Here is a 21,733-nt window from a genome sequence, read left to right on the forward strand (position 1 = left end):
GGCCCTGCAACTAAATAAGTCACACAGACAAAGCTCAATACAACTGTACGACGGGCCCTGCAACTAAATAAGTCACACAGACAAAGCTCAATACAATTGTACGACGGGCCCTGCAACTAAATAAGTCACACAGACAAAGCTCAATACAACTGTACGACGGGCCCTGCAACTAAATAAGTCACACAGACAAAGTTCAATACAACTGTACGACGGGCCCTGCAACTAAACAAGTCACACAGACAAAGCTCAATACAATTGTACGACGGGCCCTGCAACTAAACAAGTCACACAGACAAAGCTCAATACAACTGTACGACGGGCCCTGCAACTAAATAAGTCACACAGACAAAGCTCAATACAATTGTACGACGGGCCCTGCAACTAAATAAGTCACACAGACAAAGCTCAATACAACTGTACGACGGGCCCTGCAACTAAATAAGTCACACAGACAAAGCTCAATACAACTGTACGACGGGCCCTGCAACTAAATAAGTCACACAGACAAAGCTCAATACAATTGTACGACGGGCCCTGCAACTAAATAAGTCACACAGACAAAGCTCAATACAACTGTACGACGGGCCCTGCAACTAAATAAGTCACACAGACAAAGCTCAATACAATTGTACGACGGGCCCTGCAACTAAACAAGTCACACAGACAAAGCTCAATACAATTGTACGACGGGCCCTGCAACTAAATAAGTCACACAGACAAAGCTCAATACAATTGTACGACGGGCCCTGCAACTAAATAAGTCACACAGACAAAGCTCAATACAACTGTACGACGGGCCCTGCAACTAAATAAGTCACACAGACAAAGCTCAATACAATTGTACGACGGGCCCTGCAACTAAACAAGTCACACAGACAAAGCTCAATACAATTGTACGACGGGCCCTGCAACTAAATAAGTCACACAGACAAAGCTCAATACAACTGTACGACGGGCCCTGCAACTAAATAAGTCACACAGACAAAGTTCAATACAACTGTACGACGGGCCCTGCAACTAAACAAGTCACACAGACAAAGCTCAATACAATTGTACGACGGGCCCTGCAACTAAACAAGTCACACAGACAAAGCTCAATACAACTGTACGACGGGCCCTGCAACTAAATAAGTCACACAGACAAAGCTCAATACAATTGTACGACGGGCCCTGCAACTAAATAAGTCACACAGACAAAGCTCAATACAACTGTACGACGGGCCCTGCAACTAAATAAGTCACACAGACAAAGCTCAATACAACTGTACGACGGGCCCCGCAACTAAATAAGTCACACAGACAAAGCTCAATACAACTGTACGACGGGCCCTGCAACTAAATAAGTCACACAGACAAAGCTCAATACAACTGTACGACGGGCCCTGCAACTAAATAAGTCACACAGAAAAAGCTCAATACAACTGTACGACGGGCCCTGCAACTAAATAAGTCACACAGAAAAAGCTCAATACAATTGTACGACGGGCCCCGCAACTAAATAAGTCACACAGACAAAGCTCAATACAACTGTACGACGGGCCCTGCAACTAAATAAGTCACACAGACAAAGCTCAATACAACTGTACGACGGGCCCTGCAACTAAATAAGTCACACAGAAAAAGCTCAATACAATTGTACGACGGGCCCTGCAACTAAATAAGTCACACAGACAAAGCTCAATACAATTGTACGACGGGCCCTGCAACTAAATAAGTCACACAGACAAAGCTCAATACAACTGTACGACGGGCCCTGCAACTAAATAAGTCACACAGACAAAGCTCAATACAACTGTACGACGGGCCCTGCAACTAAATAAGTCACACAGAAAAAGCTCAATACAATTGTACGACGGGCCCTGCAACTAAATAAGTCACACAGACAAAGCTCAATACAACTGTACGACGGGCCCTGCAACTAAATAAGTCACACAGACAAAGCTCAATACAACTGTACGACGGGCCCTGCAACTAAATAAGTCACACAGACAAAGCTCAATACAACTGTACGACGAGCCTCGCAACTAAATAAGTCACACAGACAAAGCTCAATACAATTGTACGACGGGCCCTGCAACTAAATAAGTCACACAGACAAAGCTCAATACAATTGTACGACGAGCCCTGCAACTAAATAAGTCACACAGACAAAGCTCAATACAACTGTACGACGGGCCCTGCAACTAAATAAGTCACACAGACAAAGCTCAATACAACTGTACGACGGGCCCCGCAACTAAATAAGTCACACAGACAAAGTTCAATACAACTGTACGACGGGCCCTGCAACTAAACAAGTCACACAGACAAAGCTCAATACAACTGTACGACGGGCCCTGCAACTAAATAAGTCACACAGACAAAGCTCAATACAATTGTACGACGGGCCCTGCAACTAAATAAGTCACACAGACAAAGCTCAATACAATTGTACGACGGGCCCTGCAACTAAATAAGTCACACAGACAAAGCTCAATACAATTGTACGACGGGCCCTGCAACTAAATAAGTCACACAGACAAAGCTCAATACAATTGTACGACGGGCCCCGCAACTAAATAAGTCACACAGACAAAGCTCAATACAATTGTACGACGGGCCCTGCAACTAAATAAGTCACACAGACAAAGCTCAATACAATTGTACGACGGGCCCCGCAACTAAATAAGTTACACAGACAAAGCTCAATACAATTGTACGACGGGCCCTGCAACTAAATAAGTCACACAGACAAAGTTCAATACAATTGTACGACGAGCCCTGCAACTAAATAAGTCACACAGACAAAGTTCAATACAATTGTACGACGGGCCCTGCAACTAAATAAGTCACACAGACAAAGTTCAATACAATTGTACGACGGGCCCTGCAACTAAATAAGTCACACAGACAAAGTTCAATACAATTGTACGACGGGCCCTGCAACTAAATAAGTCACACAGACAAAGCTCAATACAACTGTACGACGGGCCCTGCAACTAAATAAGTCACACAGACAAAGCTCAATGCAATTGTACGACGGGCCCTGCAACTAAATAAGTCACACAGACAAAGCTCAATACAATTGTACGACGGGCCCTGCAACTAAATAAGTCACACAGACAAAGCTCAATACAACTGTACGACGGGCCCTGCAACTAAATAAGTCACACAGACAAAGCTCAATACAATTGTACGACGGGCCCTGCAACTAAATAAGTCACACAGACAAAGTTCAATACAATTGTACGACGGGCCCTGCAACTAAATAAGTCACACAGACAAAGCTCAATACAATTGTACGACGGGCCCTGCAACTAAATAAGTCACACAGACAAAGCTCAATACAATTGTACGACGGGCCCTGCAACTAAATAAGTCACACAGACAAAGTTCAATACAATTGTACGACGGGCCCTGCAACTAAATAAGTCACACAGACAATGCTCAATACAACTGTACGACGGGCCCTGCAACTAAATAAGTCACACAGACAAAGCTCAATACAATTGTACGACGGGCCCTGCAACTAAATAAGTCACACAGACAAAGTTCAATACAATTGTACGACGGGCCCTGCAACTAAATAAGTCACACAGACAAAGCTCAATACAACTGTACGACGGGCCCTGCAACTAAATAAGTCACACAGACAAAGCTCAATACAACTGTACGACGGGCCCTGCAACTAAATAAGTCACACAGACAAAGCTCAATACAACTGTACGACGAGCCCTGCAACTAAATAAGTCACACAGACAAAGCTCAATACAATTGTACGACGGGCCCTGCAACTAAATAAGTCACACAGACAAAGCTCAATACAACTGTACGACGGGCCCTGCAACTAAATAAGTCACACAGACAAAGCTCAATACAACTGTACGACGGGCCCTGCAACTAAATAAGTCACACAGACAAAGCTCAATACAACTGTACGACGAGCCCTGCAACTAAATAAGTCACACAGACAAAGCTCAATACAATTGTACGACGGGCCCTGCAACTAAATAAGTCACACAGACAAAGTTCAATACAATTGTACGACGGGCCCTGCAACTAAATAAGTCACACAGACAAAGCTCAATACAATTGTACGACGAGCCCTGCAACTAAATAAGTCACACAGACAAAGTTCAATACAATTGTACGACGGGCCCTGCAACTAAATAAGTCACACAGACAAAGCTCAATACAATTGTACGACGAGCCCTGCAACTAAATAAGTCACACAGACAAAGCTCAATGCAATTGTACGACGGGCCCTGCAACTAAATAAGTCACACAGACAAAGCTCAATACAATTGTACGACGGGCCCTGCAACTAAATAAGTCACACAGACAAAGTTCAATACAATTGTACGACGGGCCCTGCAACTAAATAAGTCACACAGACAATGCTCAATACAACTGTACGACGGGCCCTGCAACTAAATAAGTCACACAGAAAAAGCTCAATACAACTGTACGACGGGCCCTGCAACTAAATAAGTCACACAGACAAAGCTCAATACAATTGTACGACGGGCCCTGCAACTAAATAAGTCACACAGACAAAGCTCAATACAATTGTACGACGGGCCCTGCATCTAAATAAGTCACACAGACAAAGCTCAATACAACTGTACGACGGGCCCTGCAACTAAATAAGTCACACAGACAAAGTTCAATACAATTGTACGACGGGCCCTGCAACTAAATAAGTCACACAGACAAAGTTCAATACAATTGTACGACGGGCCCTGCAACTAAATAAGTCACACAGACAAAGCTCAATACAATTGTACGACGAGCCCTGCAACTAAATAAGTCACACAGACAAAGCTCAATACAACTGTACGACGGGCCCTGCAACTAAATAAGTCACACAGACAAAGCTCAATACAATTGTACAACGGGCCCTGCAACTAAATAAGTCACACAGACAAAGCTCAATACAATTGTACGACGGGCCCTGCAACTAAATTAGTCACACAGAAAAAGCTCAATACAATTGTACGACGGGCCCTGCAACTAAATAAGTCACACAGACAAAGCTCAATACAATTGTACGACGGGCCCTGCAACTAAATAAGTCACACAGACAAAGCTCAATACAACTGTACGACGGGCCCTGCAACTAAATAAGTCACACAGACAAAGTTCAATACAATTGTACGACGGGCCCTGCAACTAAATAAGTCACACAGAAAAAGCTCAATACAACTGTACGACGGGCCCTGCAACTAAATAAGTCACACAGACAAAGCTCAATACAATTGTACGACGGGCCCTGCAACTAAATAAGTCACACAGACCAAGCTCAATACAATTGTACGACGAGCCCTGCAACTAAATAAGTCACACAGACAAAGCTCAATACAATTGTACGACGGGCCCTGCAACTAAATAAGTCACACAGACAAAGCTCAATACAACTGTACGACGGGCCCTGCAACTAAATAAGTCACACAGACAAAGCTCAATACAATTGTACGACGGGCCCTGCAACTAAATAAGTCACACAGACAAAGCTCAATACAACTGTACGACGGGCCCTGCAACTAAATAAGTCACACAGAAAAAGCTCAATACAATTGTACGACGGGCCCTGCAACTAAATAAGTCACACAGACAAAGCTCAATACAACTGTACGACGAGCCCTGCAACTAAATAAGTCACACAGACAAAGTTTAATACAATTGTACGACGGGCCCTGCAACTAAATAAGTCACACAGAAAAAGCTCAATACAATTGTACAACGGGCCCTGCAACTAAATAAGTCACACAGACAAAGCTCAATACAACTGTACGACGGGCCCTGCAACTAAATAAGTCACACAGACAAAGCTCAATACAACTGTACGACGAGCCCCGCAACTAAATAAGTCACACAGACAAAGCTCAATACAACTGTACGACGAGCCCTGCAACTAAATAAGTCACACAGACAAAGCTCAATACAACTGTACGACGGGCCCTGCAACTAAATAAGTCACACAGACAAAGCTCAATACAACTGTACGACGGGCCCTGCAACTAAATAAGTCACACAGACAAAGTTCAATACAATTGTACGACGAGCCCTGCAACTAAATAAGTCACACAGACAAAGCTCAATACAATTGTACGACGAGCCCTGCAACTAAATAAGTCACACAGACAAAGTTCAATACAACTGTACGACGGGCCCTGCAACTAAATAAGTCACACAGACAAAGCTCAATACAATTGTACGACGGGCCCTGCAACTAAATAAGTCACACAGACAAAGCTCAATACAATTGTACGACGGGCCCTGCAACTAAACAAGTCACACAGACAAAGCTCAATACAACTGTACGACGGGCCCCGCAACTAAATAAGTCACACAGACAAAGCTCAATACAACTGTACGACGGGCCCTGCAACTAAATAAGTCACACAGACAAAGCTCAATACAATTGTACGACGGGCCCTGCAACTAAATAAGTCACACAGACAAAGTTCAATACAATTGTACGACGGGCCCCGCAACTAAATAAGTCACACAGACAAAGCTCAATACAACTGTACGACGGGCCCTGCAACTAAATAAGTCACACAGACAAAGCTCAATACAACTGTACGACGGGCCCTGCAACTAAATAAGTCACACAGAAAAAGCTCAATACAATTGTACGACGGGCCCTGCAACTAAATAAGTCACACAGAAAAAGCTCAATACAATTGTACGACGGGCCCTGCAACTAAATAAGTCACACAGACAAAGCTCAATACAATTGTACGACGGGCCCTGCAACTAAATAAGTCACACAGACAAAGTTCAATACAATTGTACGACGGGCCCTGCAACTAAATAAGTTACACAGACAAAGCTCAATACAATTGTACGACGGGCCCTGCAACTAAATAAGTCACACAGACAAAGCTCAATACAACTGTACGACGGGCCCTGCAACTAAATAAGTCACACAGACAAAGCTCAATACAACTGTACGACGGGCCCTGCAACTAAATAAGTCACACAGACAAAGCTCAATACAACTGTACGACGGGCCCTGCAACTAAATAAGTTACACAGACAAAGCTCAATACAATTGTACGACGGGCCCTGCAACTAAATAAGTCACACAGACAAAGCTCAATACAACTGTACGACGGGCCCTGCAACTAAATAAGTCACACAGACAAAGCTCAATACAATTGTACGACGGGCCCTGCAACTAAATAAGTCACACAGACAAAGCTCAATACAACTGTACGACGGGCCCTGCAACTAAATAAGTCACACAGACAAAGTTCAATACAATTGTACGACGGGCCCTGCAACTAAATAAGTCACACAGACAAAGTTCAATACAATTGTACGACGGGCCCTGCAACTAAATAAGTCACACAGAAAAAGCTCAATACAATTGTACGACGAGCCCTGCAACTAAATAAGTCACACAGACAAAGCTCAATACAATTGTACGACGGGCCCTGCAACTAAATAAGTCACACAGACAAAGTTCAATACAATTGTACGACGGGCCCTGCAACTAAATAAGTCACACAGAAAAAGCTCAATACAACTGTACGACGGGCCCTGCAACTAAATAAGTCACACAGACAAAGCTCAATACAATTGTACGACGGGCCCTGCAACTAAATAAGTCACACAGACAAAGCTCAATACAATTGTACGACGGGCCCTGCAACTAAATAAGTCACACAGACAAAGTTCAATACAATTGTACGACGGGCCCTGCAACTAAATAAGTCACACAGACAAAGTTCAATACAATTGTACGACGGGCCCTGCAACTAAATAAGTCACACAGACAAAGCTCAATACAATTGTACGACGGGCCCTGCAACTAAATAAGTCACACAGACAAAGTTCAATACAATTGTACGACGGGCCCTGCAACTAAATAAGTCACACAGACAAAGTTCAATACAATTGTACGACGGGCCCTGCAACTAAATAAGTCACACAGACAAAGCTCAATACAACTGTACGACGGGCCCTGCAACTAAATAAGTCACACAGACAAAGCTTAATACAATTGTACGACGGGCCCTGCAACTAAATAAGTCACACAGACAAAGCTCAATACAATTGTACGACGGGCCCTGCAACTAAATAAGTCACACAGACAAAGCTCAATACAACTGTACGACGGGCCCTGCAACTAAATAAGTCACACAGACAAAGCTCAATACAATTGTACGACGGGCCCTGCAACTAAATAAGTCACACAGACAAAGCTCAATACAATTGTACGACGAGCCCTGCAACTAAATAAGTCACACAGACAAAGCTCAATACAATTGTACGACGGGCCCTGCAACTAAATAAGTCACACAGACAAAGCTCAATACAACTGTACGACGGGCCCTGCAACTAAATAAGTCACACAGACAAAGCTCAATACAATTGTACGACGGGCCCTGCAACTAAATAAGTCACACAGACAAAGCTCAATACAACTGTACGACGGGCCCTGCAACTAAATAAGTCACACAGACAAAGTTCAATACAACTGTACGACGGGCCCTGCAACTAAATAAGTCACACAGACAAAGTTCAATACAATTGTACGACGGGCCCTGCAACTAAATAAGTCACACAGACAAAGTTCAATACAATTGTACGACGGGCCCTGCAACTAAATAAGTCACACAGACAAAGCTCAATACAATTGTACGACGGGCCCTGCAACTAAATAAGTCACACAGACAAAGTTCAATACAACTGTACGACGGGCCCTGCAACTAAATAAGTCACACAGACAAAGCTCAATACAACTGTACGACGGGCCCTGCAACTAAATAAGTCACACAGACAAAGTTCAATACAACTGTACGACGAGCCCTGCAACTAAATAAGTCACACAGACAAAGCTCAATACAACTGTACGACGGGCCCTGCAACTAAATAAGTCACACAGACAAAGCTCAATACAATTGTACGACGGGCCCTGCAACTAAATAAGTCACACAGACAAAGCTCAATACAATTGTACGACGGGCCCTGCAACTAAATAAGTCACACAGACAAAGTTCAATACAATTGTACGACGGGCCCTGCAACTAAATAAGTCACACAGACAAAGCTCAATACAACTGTACGACGGGCCCTGCAACTAAATAAGTCACACAGACAAAGTTCAATACAACTGTACGACGGGCCCTGCAACTAAATAAGTCACACAGAAAAAGCTCAATACAACTGTACGACGGGCCCTGCAACTAAATAAGTCACACAGACAAAGCTCAATACAACTGTACGACGGGCCCTGCAACTAAATAAGTCACACAGAAAAAGCTCAATACAACTGTACGACGGGCCCTGCAACTAAATAAGTCACACAGACAAAGCTCAATACAACTGTACGACGGGCCCTGCAACTAAATAAGTCACACAGACAAAGCTCAATACAATTGTACGACGGGCCCTGCAACTAAATAAGTCACACAGACAAAGTTCAATACAATTGTACGACGGGCCCTGCAACTAAATAAGTCACACAGACAAAGCTCAATACAACTGTACGACGGGCCCTGCAACTAAATAAGTCACACAGACAAAGCTCAATACAATTGTACGACGGGCCCTGCAACTAAATAAGTCACACAGACAAAGCTCAATACAACTGTACGACGGGCCCTGCAACTAAATAAGTCACACAGACAAAGTTCAATACAACTGTACGACGGGCCCTGCAACTAAATAAGTCACACAGACAAAGCTCAATACAACTGTACGACGGGCCCTGCAACTAAATAAGTCACACAGACAAAGCTCAATACAACTGTACGACGGGCCCTGCAACTAAATAAGTCACACAGACAAAGTTCAATACAACTGTACGACGGGCCCTGCAACTAAATAAGTCACACAGACAAAGCTCAATACAACTGTACGACGGGCCCTGCAACTAAATAAGTCACACAGACAAAGTTCAATACAATTGTACGACGAGCCCTGCAACTAAATAAGTCACACAGACAAAGCTCAATACAACTGTACGACGGGCCCTGCAACTAAATAAGTCACACAGACAAAGCTCAATACAATTGTACAACGGGCCCTGCAACTAAATAAGTCACACAGACAAAGCTCAATACAATTGTACGACGGGCCCTGCAACTAAATAAGTCACACAGACAAAGCTCAATACAATTGTACGACGGGCCCTGCAACTAAATAAGTCACACAGACAAAGTTCAATACAATTGTACGACGGGCCCTGCAACTAAATAAGTCACACAGACAAAGTTCAATACAATTGTACGACGGGCCCTGCAACTAAATAAGTCACACAGACAAAGCTCAATACAATTGTACGACGGGCCCTGCAACTAAATAAGTCACACAGACAAAGCTCAATACAATTGTACGACGGGCCCTGCAACTAAATAAGTCACACAGACAAAGCTCAATACAACTGTACGACGGGCCCTGCAACTAAATAAGTCACACAGACAAAGCTCAATACAACTGTACGACGGGCCCTGCAACTAAATAAGTCACACAGACAAAGTTCAATACAACTGTACGACGGGCCCTGCAACTAAATAAGTCACACAGACAAAGCTCAATACAACTGTACGACGAGCCCTGCAACTAAATAAGTCACACAGACAAAGCTCAATACAATTGTACAACGGGCCCTGCAACTAAATAAGTCACACAGACAAAGCTCAATACAATTGTACGACGGGCCCTGCAACTAAATAAGTCACACAGACAAAGCTCAATACAATTGTACGACGGGCCCTGCAACTAAATAAGTCACACAGACAAAGCTCAATACAATTGTACAACGGGCCCTGCAACTAAATAAGTCACACAGACAAAGCTCAATACAACTGTACGACGGGCCCTGCAACTAAATAAGTCACACAGACAAAGTTCAATACAACTGTACGACGGGCCCTGCAACTAAATAAGTCACACAGACAAAGCTCAATACAACTGTACGACGGGCCCTGCAACTAAATAAGTCACACAGACAAAGCTCAATACAACTGTACGACGAGCCCTGCAACTAAATAAGTCACACAGACAAAGTTCAATACAATTGTACGACGGGCCCTGCAACTAAATAAGTCACACAGACAAAGCTCAATACAATTGTACGACGGGCCCTGCAACTAAATAAGTCACACAGACAAAGCTCAATACAACTGTACGACGGGCCCTGCAACTAAATAAGTCACACAGACAAAGCTCAATACAACTGTACGACGGGCCCTGCAACTAAATAAGTCACACAGACAAAGTTCAATACAATTGTACGACGAGCCCTGCAACTAAATAAGTCACACAGACAAAGCTCAATACAATTGTACGACGGGCCCTGCAACTAAATAAGTCACACAGACAAAGCTCAATACAACTGTACGACGGGCCCTGCAACTAAATAAGTCACACAGACAAAGCTCAATACAACTGTACGACGGGCCCTGCAACTAAATAAGTCACACAGACAAAGTTCAATACAATTGTACGACGGGCCCTGCAACTAAATAAGTCACACAGACAAAGCTCAATACAATTGTACAACGGGCCCTGCAACTAAATAAGTCACACAGACAAAGCTCAATACAATTGTACGACGGGCCCTGCAACTAAATAAGTCACACAGACAAAGCTCAATACAATTGTACGACGGGCCCTGCAACTAAATAAGTCACACAGACAAAGCTCAATACAATTGTACAACGGGCCCTGCAACTAAATAAGTCACACAGACAAAGCTCAATACAACTGTACGACGGGCCCTGCAACTAAATAAGTCACACAGACAAAGTTCAATACAACTGTACGACGGGCCCTGCAACTAAATAAGTCACACAGACAAAGCTCAATACAACTGTACGACGGGCCCTGCAACTAAATAAGTCACACAGACAAAGCTCAATACAACTGTACGACGGGCCCTGCAACTAAATAAGTCACACAGACAAAGTTCAATACAACTGTACGACGGGCCCTGCAACTAAATAAGTCACACAGACAAAGCTCAATACAACTGTACGACGGGCCCTGCAACTAAATAAGTCACACAGACAAAGCTCAATACAACTGTACGACGGGCCCTGCAACTAAATAAGTCACACAGACAAAGCTCAATACAATTGTACGACGGGCCCTGCAACTAAATAAGTCACACAGACAAAGCTCAATACAACTGTACGACGGGCCCTGCAACTAAATAAGTCACACAGACAAAGCTCAATACAACTGTACGACGGGCCCTGCAACTAAATAAGTCACACAGACAAAGCTCAATACAACTGTACGACGGGCCCTGCAACTAAATAAGTCACACAGACAAAGCTCAATACAACTGTACGACGGGCCCTGCAACTAAATAAGTCACACAGACAAAGTTCAATACAACTGTACGACGGGCCCTGCAACTAAATAAGTCACACAGACAAAGCTCAATACAACTGTACGACGGGCCCTGCAACTAAATAAGTCACACAGACAAAGCTCAATACAACTGTACGACGAGCCCTGCAACTAAATAAGTCACACAGACAAAGTTCAATACAATTGTACGACGGGCCCTGCAACTAAATAAGTCACACAGACAAAGCTCAATACAATTGTACAACGGGCCCTGCAACTAAATAAGTCACACAGACAAAGCTCAATACAATTGTACGACGGGCCCTGCAACTAAATAAGTCACACAGACAAAGCTCAATACAATTGTACGACGGGCCCTGCAACTAAATAAGTCACACAGACAAAGCTCAATACAATTGTACAACGGGCCCTGCAACTAAATAAGTCACACAGACAAAGCTCAATACAACTGTACGACGGGCCCTGCAACTAAATAAGTCACACAGACAAAGTTCAATACAACTGTACGACGGGCCCTGCAACTAAATAAGTCACACAGACAAAGCTCAATACAACTGTACGACGGGCCCTGCAACTAAATAAGTCACACAGACAAAGCTCAATACAACTGTACGACGAGCCCTGCAACTAAATAAGTCACACAGACAAAGTTCAATACAATTGTACGACGGGCCCTGCAACTAAATAAGTCACACAGACAAAGCTCAATACAATTGTACGACGGGCCCTGCAACTAAATAAGTCACACAGACAAAGCTCAATACAACTGTACGACGGGCCCTGCAACTAAATAAGTCACACAGACAAAGCTCAATACAACTGTACGACGAGCCCTGCAACTAAATAAGTCACACAGACAAAGCTCAATACAATTGTACGACGGGCCCTGCAACTAAATAAGTCACACAGACAAAGCTCAATACAACTGTACGACGGGCCCTGCAACTAAATAAGTCACACAGACAAAGCTCAATACAATTGTACAACGGGCCCTGCAACTAAATAAGTCACACAGACAAAGCTCAATACAATTGTACGACGGGCCCTGCAACTAAATAAGTCACACAGACAAAGCTCAATACAACTGTACGACGGGCCCTGCAACTAAATAAGTCACACAGACAAAGCTCAATACAACTGTACGACGGGCCCTGCAACTAAATAAGTCACACAGACAAAGTTCAATACAACTGTACGACGGGCCCTGCAACTAAATAAGTCACACAGACAAAGCTCAATACAACTGTACGACGGGCCCTGCAACTAAATAAGTCACACAGACAAAGCTCAATACAACTGTACGACGGGCCCTGCAACTAAATAAGTCACACAGACAAAGTTCAATACAATTGTACGACGAGCCCTGCAACTAAATAAGTCACACAGACAAAGCTCAATACAACTGTACGACGGGCCCTGCAACTAAATAAGTCACACAGACAAAGCTCAATACAACTGTACGACGGGCCCTGCAACTAAATAAGTCACACAGACAAAGTTCAATACAACTGTACGACGGGCCCTGCAACTAAATAAGTCACACAGACAAAGTTCAATACAACTGTACGACGGGCCCTGCAACTAAATAAGTCACACAGACAAAGCTCAATACAATTGTACGACGGGCCCTGCAACTAAATAAGTCACACAGACAAAGCTCAATACAACTGTACGACGAGCCTCGCAACTAAATAAGTCACACAGACAAAGCTCAATACAACTGTACGACGGGCCCTGCAACTAAATAAGTCACACAGACAAAGTTCAATACAATTGTACGACGAGCCCTGCAACTAAATAAGTCACACAGACAAAGTTCAATACAACTGTACGACGGGCCCTGCAACTAAATAAGTCACACAGACAAAGCTCAATACAATTGTACGACGGGCCCTGCAACTAAATAAGTCACACAGACAAAGCTCAATACAATTGTACGACGGGCCCTGCAACTAAATAAGTCACACAGACAAAGCTCAATACAACTGTACGACGGGCCCTGCAACTAAATAAGTCACACAGACAAAGCTCAATACAATTGTACAACGGGCCCTGCAACTAAATAAGTCACACAGACAAAGCTCAATACAATTGTACGACGGGCCCTGCAACTAAATAAGTCACACAGACAAAGCTCAATACAATTGTACGACGGGCCCTGCAACTAAATAAGTCACACAGACAAAGCTCAATACAACTGTACGACGGGCCCTGCAACTAAATAAGTCACACAGACAAAGCTCAATACAATTGTACAACGGGCCCTGCAACTAAATAAGTCACACAGACAAAGCTCAATACAATTGTACGACGGGCCCTGCAACTAAATAAGTCACACAGACAAAGTTCAATACAATTGTACGACGAGCCCTGCAACTAAATAAGTCACACAGACAAAGCTCAATACAATTGTACGACGGGCCCTGCAACTAAATAAGTCACACAGACAAAGTTCAATACAATTGTACGACGGGCCCTGCAACTAAATAAGTCACACAGACAAAGCTCAATACAACTGTACGACGAGCCCTGCAACTAAATAAGTCACACAGACAAAGCTCAATACAACTGTACGACGAGCCCTGCAACTAAATAAGTCACACAGACAAAGCTCAATACAACTGTACGACGAGCCCTGCAACTAAATAAGTCACACAGACAAAGCTCAATACAATTGTACGACGGGCCCTGCAACTAAATAAGTCACACAGACAAAGTTCAATACAATTGTACGACGGGCCCTGCAACTAAATAAGTCACACAGACAAAGCTCAATACAACTGTACGACGAGCCCTGCAACTAAATAAGTCACACAGACAAAGCTCAATACAATTGTACGACGGGCCCTGCAACTAAATAAGTCACACAGACAAAGCTCAATACAACTGTACGACGGGCCCTGCAACTAAACAAGTCACACAGACAAAGCTCAATACAACTGTACGACGGGCCCTGCAACTAAATAAGTCACACAGACAAAGCTCAATACAACTGTACGACGGGCCCTGCAACTAAATAAGTCACACAGACAAAGCTCAATACAATTGTACGACGGGCCCTGCAACTAAATAAGTCACACAGACAAAGCTCAATACAACTGTACGACGGGCCCTGCAACTAAATAAGTCACACAGACAAAGCTCAATACAACTGTACGACGGGCCCTGCAACTAAATAAGTCACACAGACAAAGCTCAATACAACTGTACGACGGGCCCTGCAACTAAATAAGTCACACAGACAAAGCTCAATACAATTGTACGACGGGCCCTGCAACTAAATAAGTCACACAGACAAAGCTCAATACAACTGTACGACGGGCCCTGCAACTAAATAAGTCACACAGACAAAGCTTAATACAATTGTACGACGAGCCCTGCAACTAAATAAGTCACACAGACAAAGCTCAATACAACTGTACGACGAGCCCTGCAACTAAATAAGTCACACAGACAAAGCTCAATACAACTGTACGACGGGCCCTGCAACTAAATAAGTCACACAGACAAAGTTCAATACAATTGTACGACGGGCCCTGCAACTAAATAAGTCACACAGACAAAGCTCAATACAATTGTACGACGGGCCCTGCAACTAAATAAGTCACACAGACAAAGTTCAATACAATTGTACGACGGGCCCTGCAACTAAATAAGTCACACAGACAAAGTTCAATACAACTGTACGACGGGCCCTGCAACTAAATAAGTCACACAGACAAAGTTCAATACAATTGTACGACGGGCCCTGCAACTAAATAAGTCACACAGACAAAGCTCAATACAATTGTACGACGGGCCCTGCAACTAAATAAGTCACACAGACAAAGTTCAATACAATTGTACGACGGGCCCTGCAACTAAATAAGTCACACAGACAAAGTTCAATACAACTGTACGACGGGCCCTGCAACTAAATAAGTCACACAGACAAAGCTCAATACAACTGTACGACGGGCCCTGCAACTAAATAAGTCACACAGACAAAGTTCAATACAACTGTACGACGGGCCCTGCAACTAAATAAGTCACACAGACAAAGCTCAATACAACTGTACGACGGGCCCTGCAACTAAATAAGTCACACAGACAAAGCTCAATACAACTGTACGACGGGCCCTGCAACTAAATAAGTCACACAGACAAAGTTCAATACAACTGTACGACGGGCCCTGCAACTAAATAAGTCACACAGACAAAGCTCAATACAACTGTACGACGGGCCCTGCAACTAAATAAGTCACACAGACAAAGCTCAATACAACTGTACGACGGGCCCTGCAACTAAATAAGTCACACAGACAAAGCTCAATACAACTGTACGACGGGCCCTGCAACTAAATAAGTCACACAGACAAAGCTCAATACAACTGTACGACGGGCCCTGCAACTAAATAAGTCACACAGACAAAGCTCAATACAATTGTACGACGGGCCCTGCAACTAAATAAGTCACACAGACAAAGTTCAATACAACTGTACGACGGGCCCTGCAACTAAATAAGCCACACAGACAAAGCTCAATACAATTGTACGACGGGCCCTGCAACTAAATAAGTCACACAGACAAAGCTCAATACAATTGTACGACGGGCCCTGCAACTAAATAAGTCACACAGACAAAGTTCAATACAACTGTACGACGGGCCCTGCAACTAAATAAGTCACACAGACAAAGCTCAATACAATTGTACGACGGGCCCTGCAACTAAATAAGTCACACAGACAAAGTTCAATACAACTGTACGACGGGCCCTGCAACTAAATAAGCCACACAGACAAAGCTCAATACAATTGTACGACGGGCCCTGCAACTAAATAAGTCACACAGACAAAGCTCAATACAATTGTACGACGGGCCCTGCAACTAAATAAGCCACACAGACAAAGCTCAATACAACTGTACGACGGGCCCTGCAACTAAATAAGTCACACAGACAAAGCTCAATACAATTGTACGACGGGCCCTGCAACTAAATAAGTCACACAGACAAAGCTCAATACAACTGTACGACGGGCCCTGCAACTAAATAAGTCACACAGACAAAGTTCAATACAATTGTACGACGGGCCCTGCAACTAAATAAGTCACACAGACAAAGCTCAATACAACTGTACGACGGGCCCTGCAACTAAATAAGTCACACAGACAAAGTTCAATACAATTGTACGACGGGCCCTGCAACTAAATAAGTCACACAGACAAAGTTCAATACAATTGTACGACGGGCCCTGCAACTAAATAAGTCACACAGACAAAGTTCAATACAATTGTACGACGAGCCCTGCAACTAAACAAGTCACACAGACAAAGCTCAATACAACTGTACGACGGGCCCTGCAACTAAATAAGTTACACAGACAAAGCTCAATACAATTGTACGACGGGCCCTGCAACTAAATAAGTCACACAGACAAAGTTCAATACAATTGTACGACGGGCCCTGCAACTAAATAAGTCACACAGACAAAGCTCAATACAACTGTACGACGGGCCCTGCAACTAAATAAGTCACACAGACAAAGTTCAATACAACTGTACGACGGGCCCTGCAACTAAATAAGTCACACAGACAAAGTTCAATACAACTGTACGACGAGCCCTGCAACTAAATAAGTCACACAGACAAAGCTCAATACAATTGTACGACGGGCCCTGCAACTAAATAAGTCACACAGACAAAGCTCAATACAATTGTACGACGGGCCCTGCAACTAAATAAGTCACACAGACAAAGCTCAATACAATTGTACGACGGGCCCTGCAACTAAATAAGTCACACAGACAAAGCTCAATACAATTGTACGACGGGCCCTGCAACTAAATAAGTCACACAGACAAAGCTCAATACAACTGTACGACGGGCCCTGCAACTAAATAAGTCACACAGACAAAGCTCAATACAACTGTACGACGGGCCCTGCAACTAAATAAGTCACACAGACAAAGCTCAATACAATTGTACGACGGGCCCTGCAACTAAATAAGTCACACAGACAAAGCTCAATACAATTGTACGACGGGCCCTGCAACTAAATAAGTCACACAGACAAAGCTTAAAGTTTGAACTGAAGAACAAATGAAAAACTAAAACTAGAGTTAGTATTATTGAGAATAATAATAATTTTAACAACATTTATTACATTTAATAATAAAATGAAAAGCATGAAATATAAAATCAACTCATGGAAAAAGAGAGGATTAATATTATAAACCGCAGGGAGAGTTCCACTCACGTTAGTCTCATGCTCTGCCCTCAGACACTCTAATACACAATTAGACTAGCATAGTGTCAGCTGGCTGAAACCTACAATTAGCTAGTGAGATGCTGAGCTTAGGTAAGACCTTACCAGCAGGGCACACTCTGAACAACAGTTTTCTCTCTTAATAACTTCATGTTATGATGTATTATTAAGGTCAGAGTAGAATATTTAAACTGTGTCCCGACAGCGTAGTGCAATTCATACTTGGGAAAGGATGCTTCGCAAATAGTTTATAAGATTGAAGCCTGCATTTGATTGCTTCTCACATATTTCATATACATATTTCTTATACATATTTCACGAACACTTTATCTACATTTCACAAATATTTCATGTAAATTTCATATTTATGTACACTATGTACATGCATAATAGAGTGTTAAATGAAATTCTCTTTTTGTGTGAAATGCACAGAATATATTTGTAATTTGTAATGCCTGTCAGCGATGCTGCTTACAAACCAGTGTGACAGCGACAAACCAGTGCGACAGTGACAAACCAGTGCGACAGTGACAAACCAGTGCGACAGCGACAAATCAGTGTGACAGTGACAAACCAGTGCGACAGCGACAAACCAGTGCAACAGTGACAAACCAGTGCGACAGTGACAAACCAGTGCGACAGCGACAAACCAGTGCAACAGCGACAAACCAGTGCGACAGTGACAATCTTTGCTATATGCTCAACTAAACTTCACATATTACTTTCAAAAATCTTTGCTAAATAGTTCTCTAAAAATATAGATTTTGGAACTAAAAACTTTTATAGAGTTTGCTATGAATAAGAAGCTGAGAATAATTTATATGCTGAAAGTATGAGAATAGTTTATAGTTTGTTTTGTGATTAATTTAGCACGGTTTATTTTATATTATAATGTATTGCATTATATTTTAATATAATTTATTTTATATTATGGTATATTATACCATATTTTATTATATTATATCATAATATATTACTTTAAACTATATCCTAATATACCACCAAGTAGCGTACTATACTATACCCCATGTTTTCATGTTATACCGTGCTATACTCTGCTCTATTAGAATACCATATAGCACTGTACAGTATTATTTTATCAGACCGTACAGTGCTATATAACCTTTCTGTAAGCTGTCAAGAATGCCAACATACTAACCGATACCATAAAGCTCTTGTAACAAGGTAAACGCTTCCCACTAGATCTTGTCTTCTGTGAGTGTGCTCACGGTCTGCTGACAGTCTACCCTATACTAAAAGGTTCTCTAGTCGTGTCAGCAGCCTTTATTTCTGTGAATTACATACAAAGTAAGGTCTTGTAATTAGCTACACGTTTTACACCATAAACAATTTACAACCATTTCAAGCTTATTAGCGATCAGCAGGGCAGACCTTTTTATTGGCGCAATTAGCGGTTGGTTATTAACGTCTGTTGACGCTCCGAGGATAAGTCAGTGTTAGTTTTATGTTTCATCTTTCTAAAATAAACATCTGTGTTTGCCAGCATCTACCGGACCCACCATACGCACCTGAGATATTGCCAGCTTGTTTCTATTTCTATTTGGCGGCCGCTGTCTACGCAGGTAACTGTCTAGGCGAGTAGCTGTCTACGCAGGTAGCTGTTTAACTCTAGGCATCTCGCTGCCGCAGCGTCTTACTGGCATGATGCAGTTCTACAAATCCTTTTGCACTGACTATAATACTGTAGATCATCGGTACCGACATAGCATCGCTGTTGGTATTCATAGGAAATGAGTTCGTATATAAAGCTCTTGCTTTTATGGCCTGTTATACCAGCAGCTCGGCCTAACAATTATTACATGCTCCATCTCTTCATTAGCAGTAAATTCTCTCCCGAAAAGGCTCATGATGCTCACCATTGGCTCTGTCTGCTTCTCAAGCTCATATGAAAATAACTGAAAGCTTGGAATTGATAGGCCAACACACTTTGTCACTTATACTTTTCTAACGGCGAGTGAAAATCTTCATCTCTATAACATTAAATTACTTTCCCGAGTCAAGCTATACTTAAAGGTTTGAGGGAAAATCTGCTTGTAGCAAAATATTTTTCTGTTTTGTATTTTAGATTGATCTCTATGACCTATGACCTCTATGACTGCCGTCTCACTCCATTGATATTTTACACTCAAGTACGGTGATTCCGACTTTGGAATGGTTGAGTATCTTGTAACAGCTAATAGTTCATTCGCTAATATAACAATAGAAGTGCCAACTCACACACTTGGGCCACACCTGTGAATGCCAATATTTAGAGCTCTGTTTGTGCACCTTATAATGGACTATAATATCTTCAGCTCCTAACAACCGCTATTATGTTGTGTGATTGAATGAAGCCGCATATTAGTAATCTTATAGCTTGACAACCCTTCCGTTCATTCTCCTACTCCTAGCCAACCTTTAGCTGACCTTGAGGCAGCGTCAGTGAAGAATTCGTTTTTACTCATTAAATAGACAAAACAACAATCTGGAAAGTTCTTAGAATACAAATTTTTATTAATTTTAATGTTTTGAAATGCCATAAAATAACTAATATTTGAACTAATAGAATAAAACAGAATTAGACAATTCGTAAAATGTATCTGGGCTATTCATATTATTTTGCACTCTCGTTGCTGACGAAGTGTTGATTTAACTATTTGACATCAGATCTTGTCCCGAGTTTAGAATTCATAATTTATTTGATAGTGATTCGGCCAGTTAGGATGCTTGCGAATTTGCTATGTGTAAGAGGTAGACGATTGCTTCACATAAGAGTTAGAGAATTTGGTACTCACAAGGTATTTCGATTCCAACAGACAGCCTCCACAATTTAAACACAAAATACCATAGCTTTCTGTTTTGACCGGGGACACACCAATTGAGTCGAGTAAGTTCTGTTGACAATGACAAGCTCATGCCTAGCGATGTATCAGCACTGGTTTCAGTCTAAGAATGTCATAAACATCTTAATGGTTTCAGCTTATAATAGTTAATACCCACTCGCTGTTCGCTAAAATCTTTGTTACCCTTTGATAGAAAAATCACCATATCGATCAGACATTGCTGAAAGGCGCTAGTAGAAGGTTATTACAATTTTATAAACAATAATCTCAACAAATTCTTCTCCTACTGAACAGTAAAAATTTTTTCATCATTTTGTCACCTCTACCCA

At 42.5% G+C, this 21,733-nt stretch overlaps 1 protein-coding gene across 3 annotated transcripts in view; it reads right to left on the bottom strand.

Moving 5' to 3' along the window:
• Positions 1–19,844, bottom strand: part of LOC137403833 (innexin unc-9-like) — a 120,659-nt gene extending 100,815 nt beyond the window's left edge. For 2 of the 3 annotated variants that reach the window (XR_010979623.1, XM_068089898.1), the window contains exon 1: positions 19,721–19,844. The gene's annotated coding sequence lies outside the window, so the exon portion shown is untranslated. The remainder of the gene's footprint in view (positions 1–19,720) is intronic. The other variant, XM_068089899.1, reaches the window with a different exon arrangement.
• Positions 19,845–21,733: the final 1,889 nt, after the last annotated feature.

Source organism: Watersipora subatra, chromosome 9 (genome assembly GCF_963576615.1).
Source record: "Watersipora subatra chromosome 9, tzWatSuba1.1, whole genome shotgun sequence".
NCBI classification, from domain to species: domain Eukaryota; kingdom Metazoa; phylum Bryozoa; class Gymnolaemata; order Cheilostomatida; family Watersiporidae; genus Watersipora; species Watersipora subatra.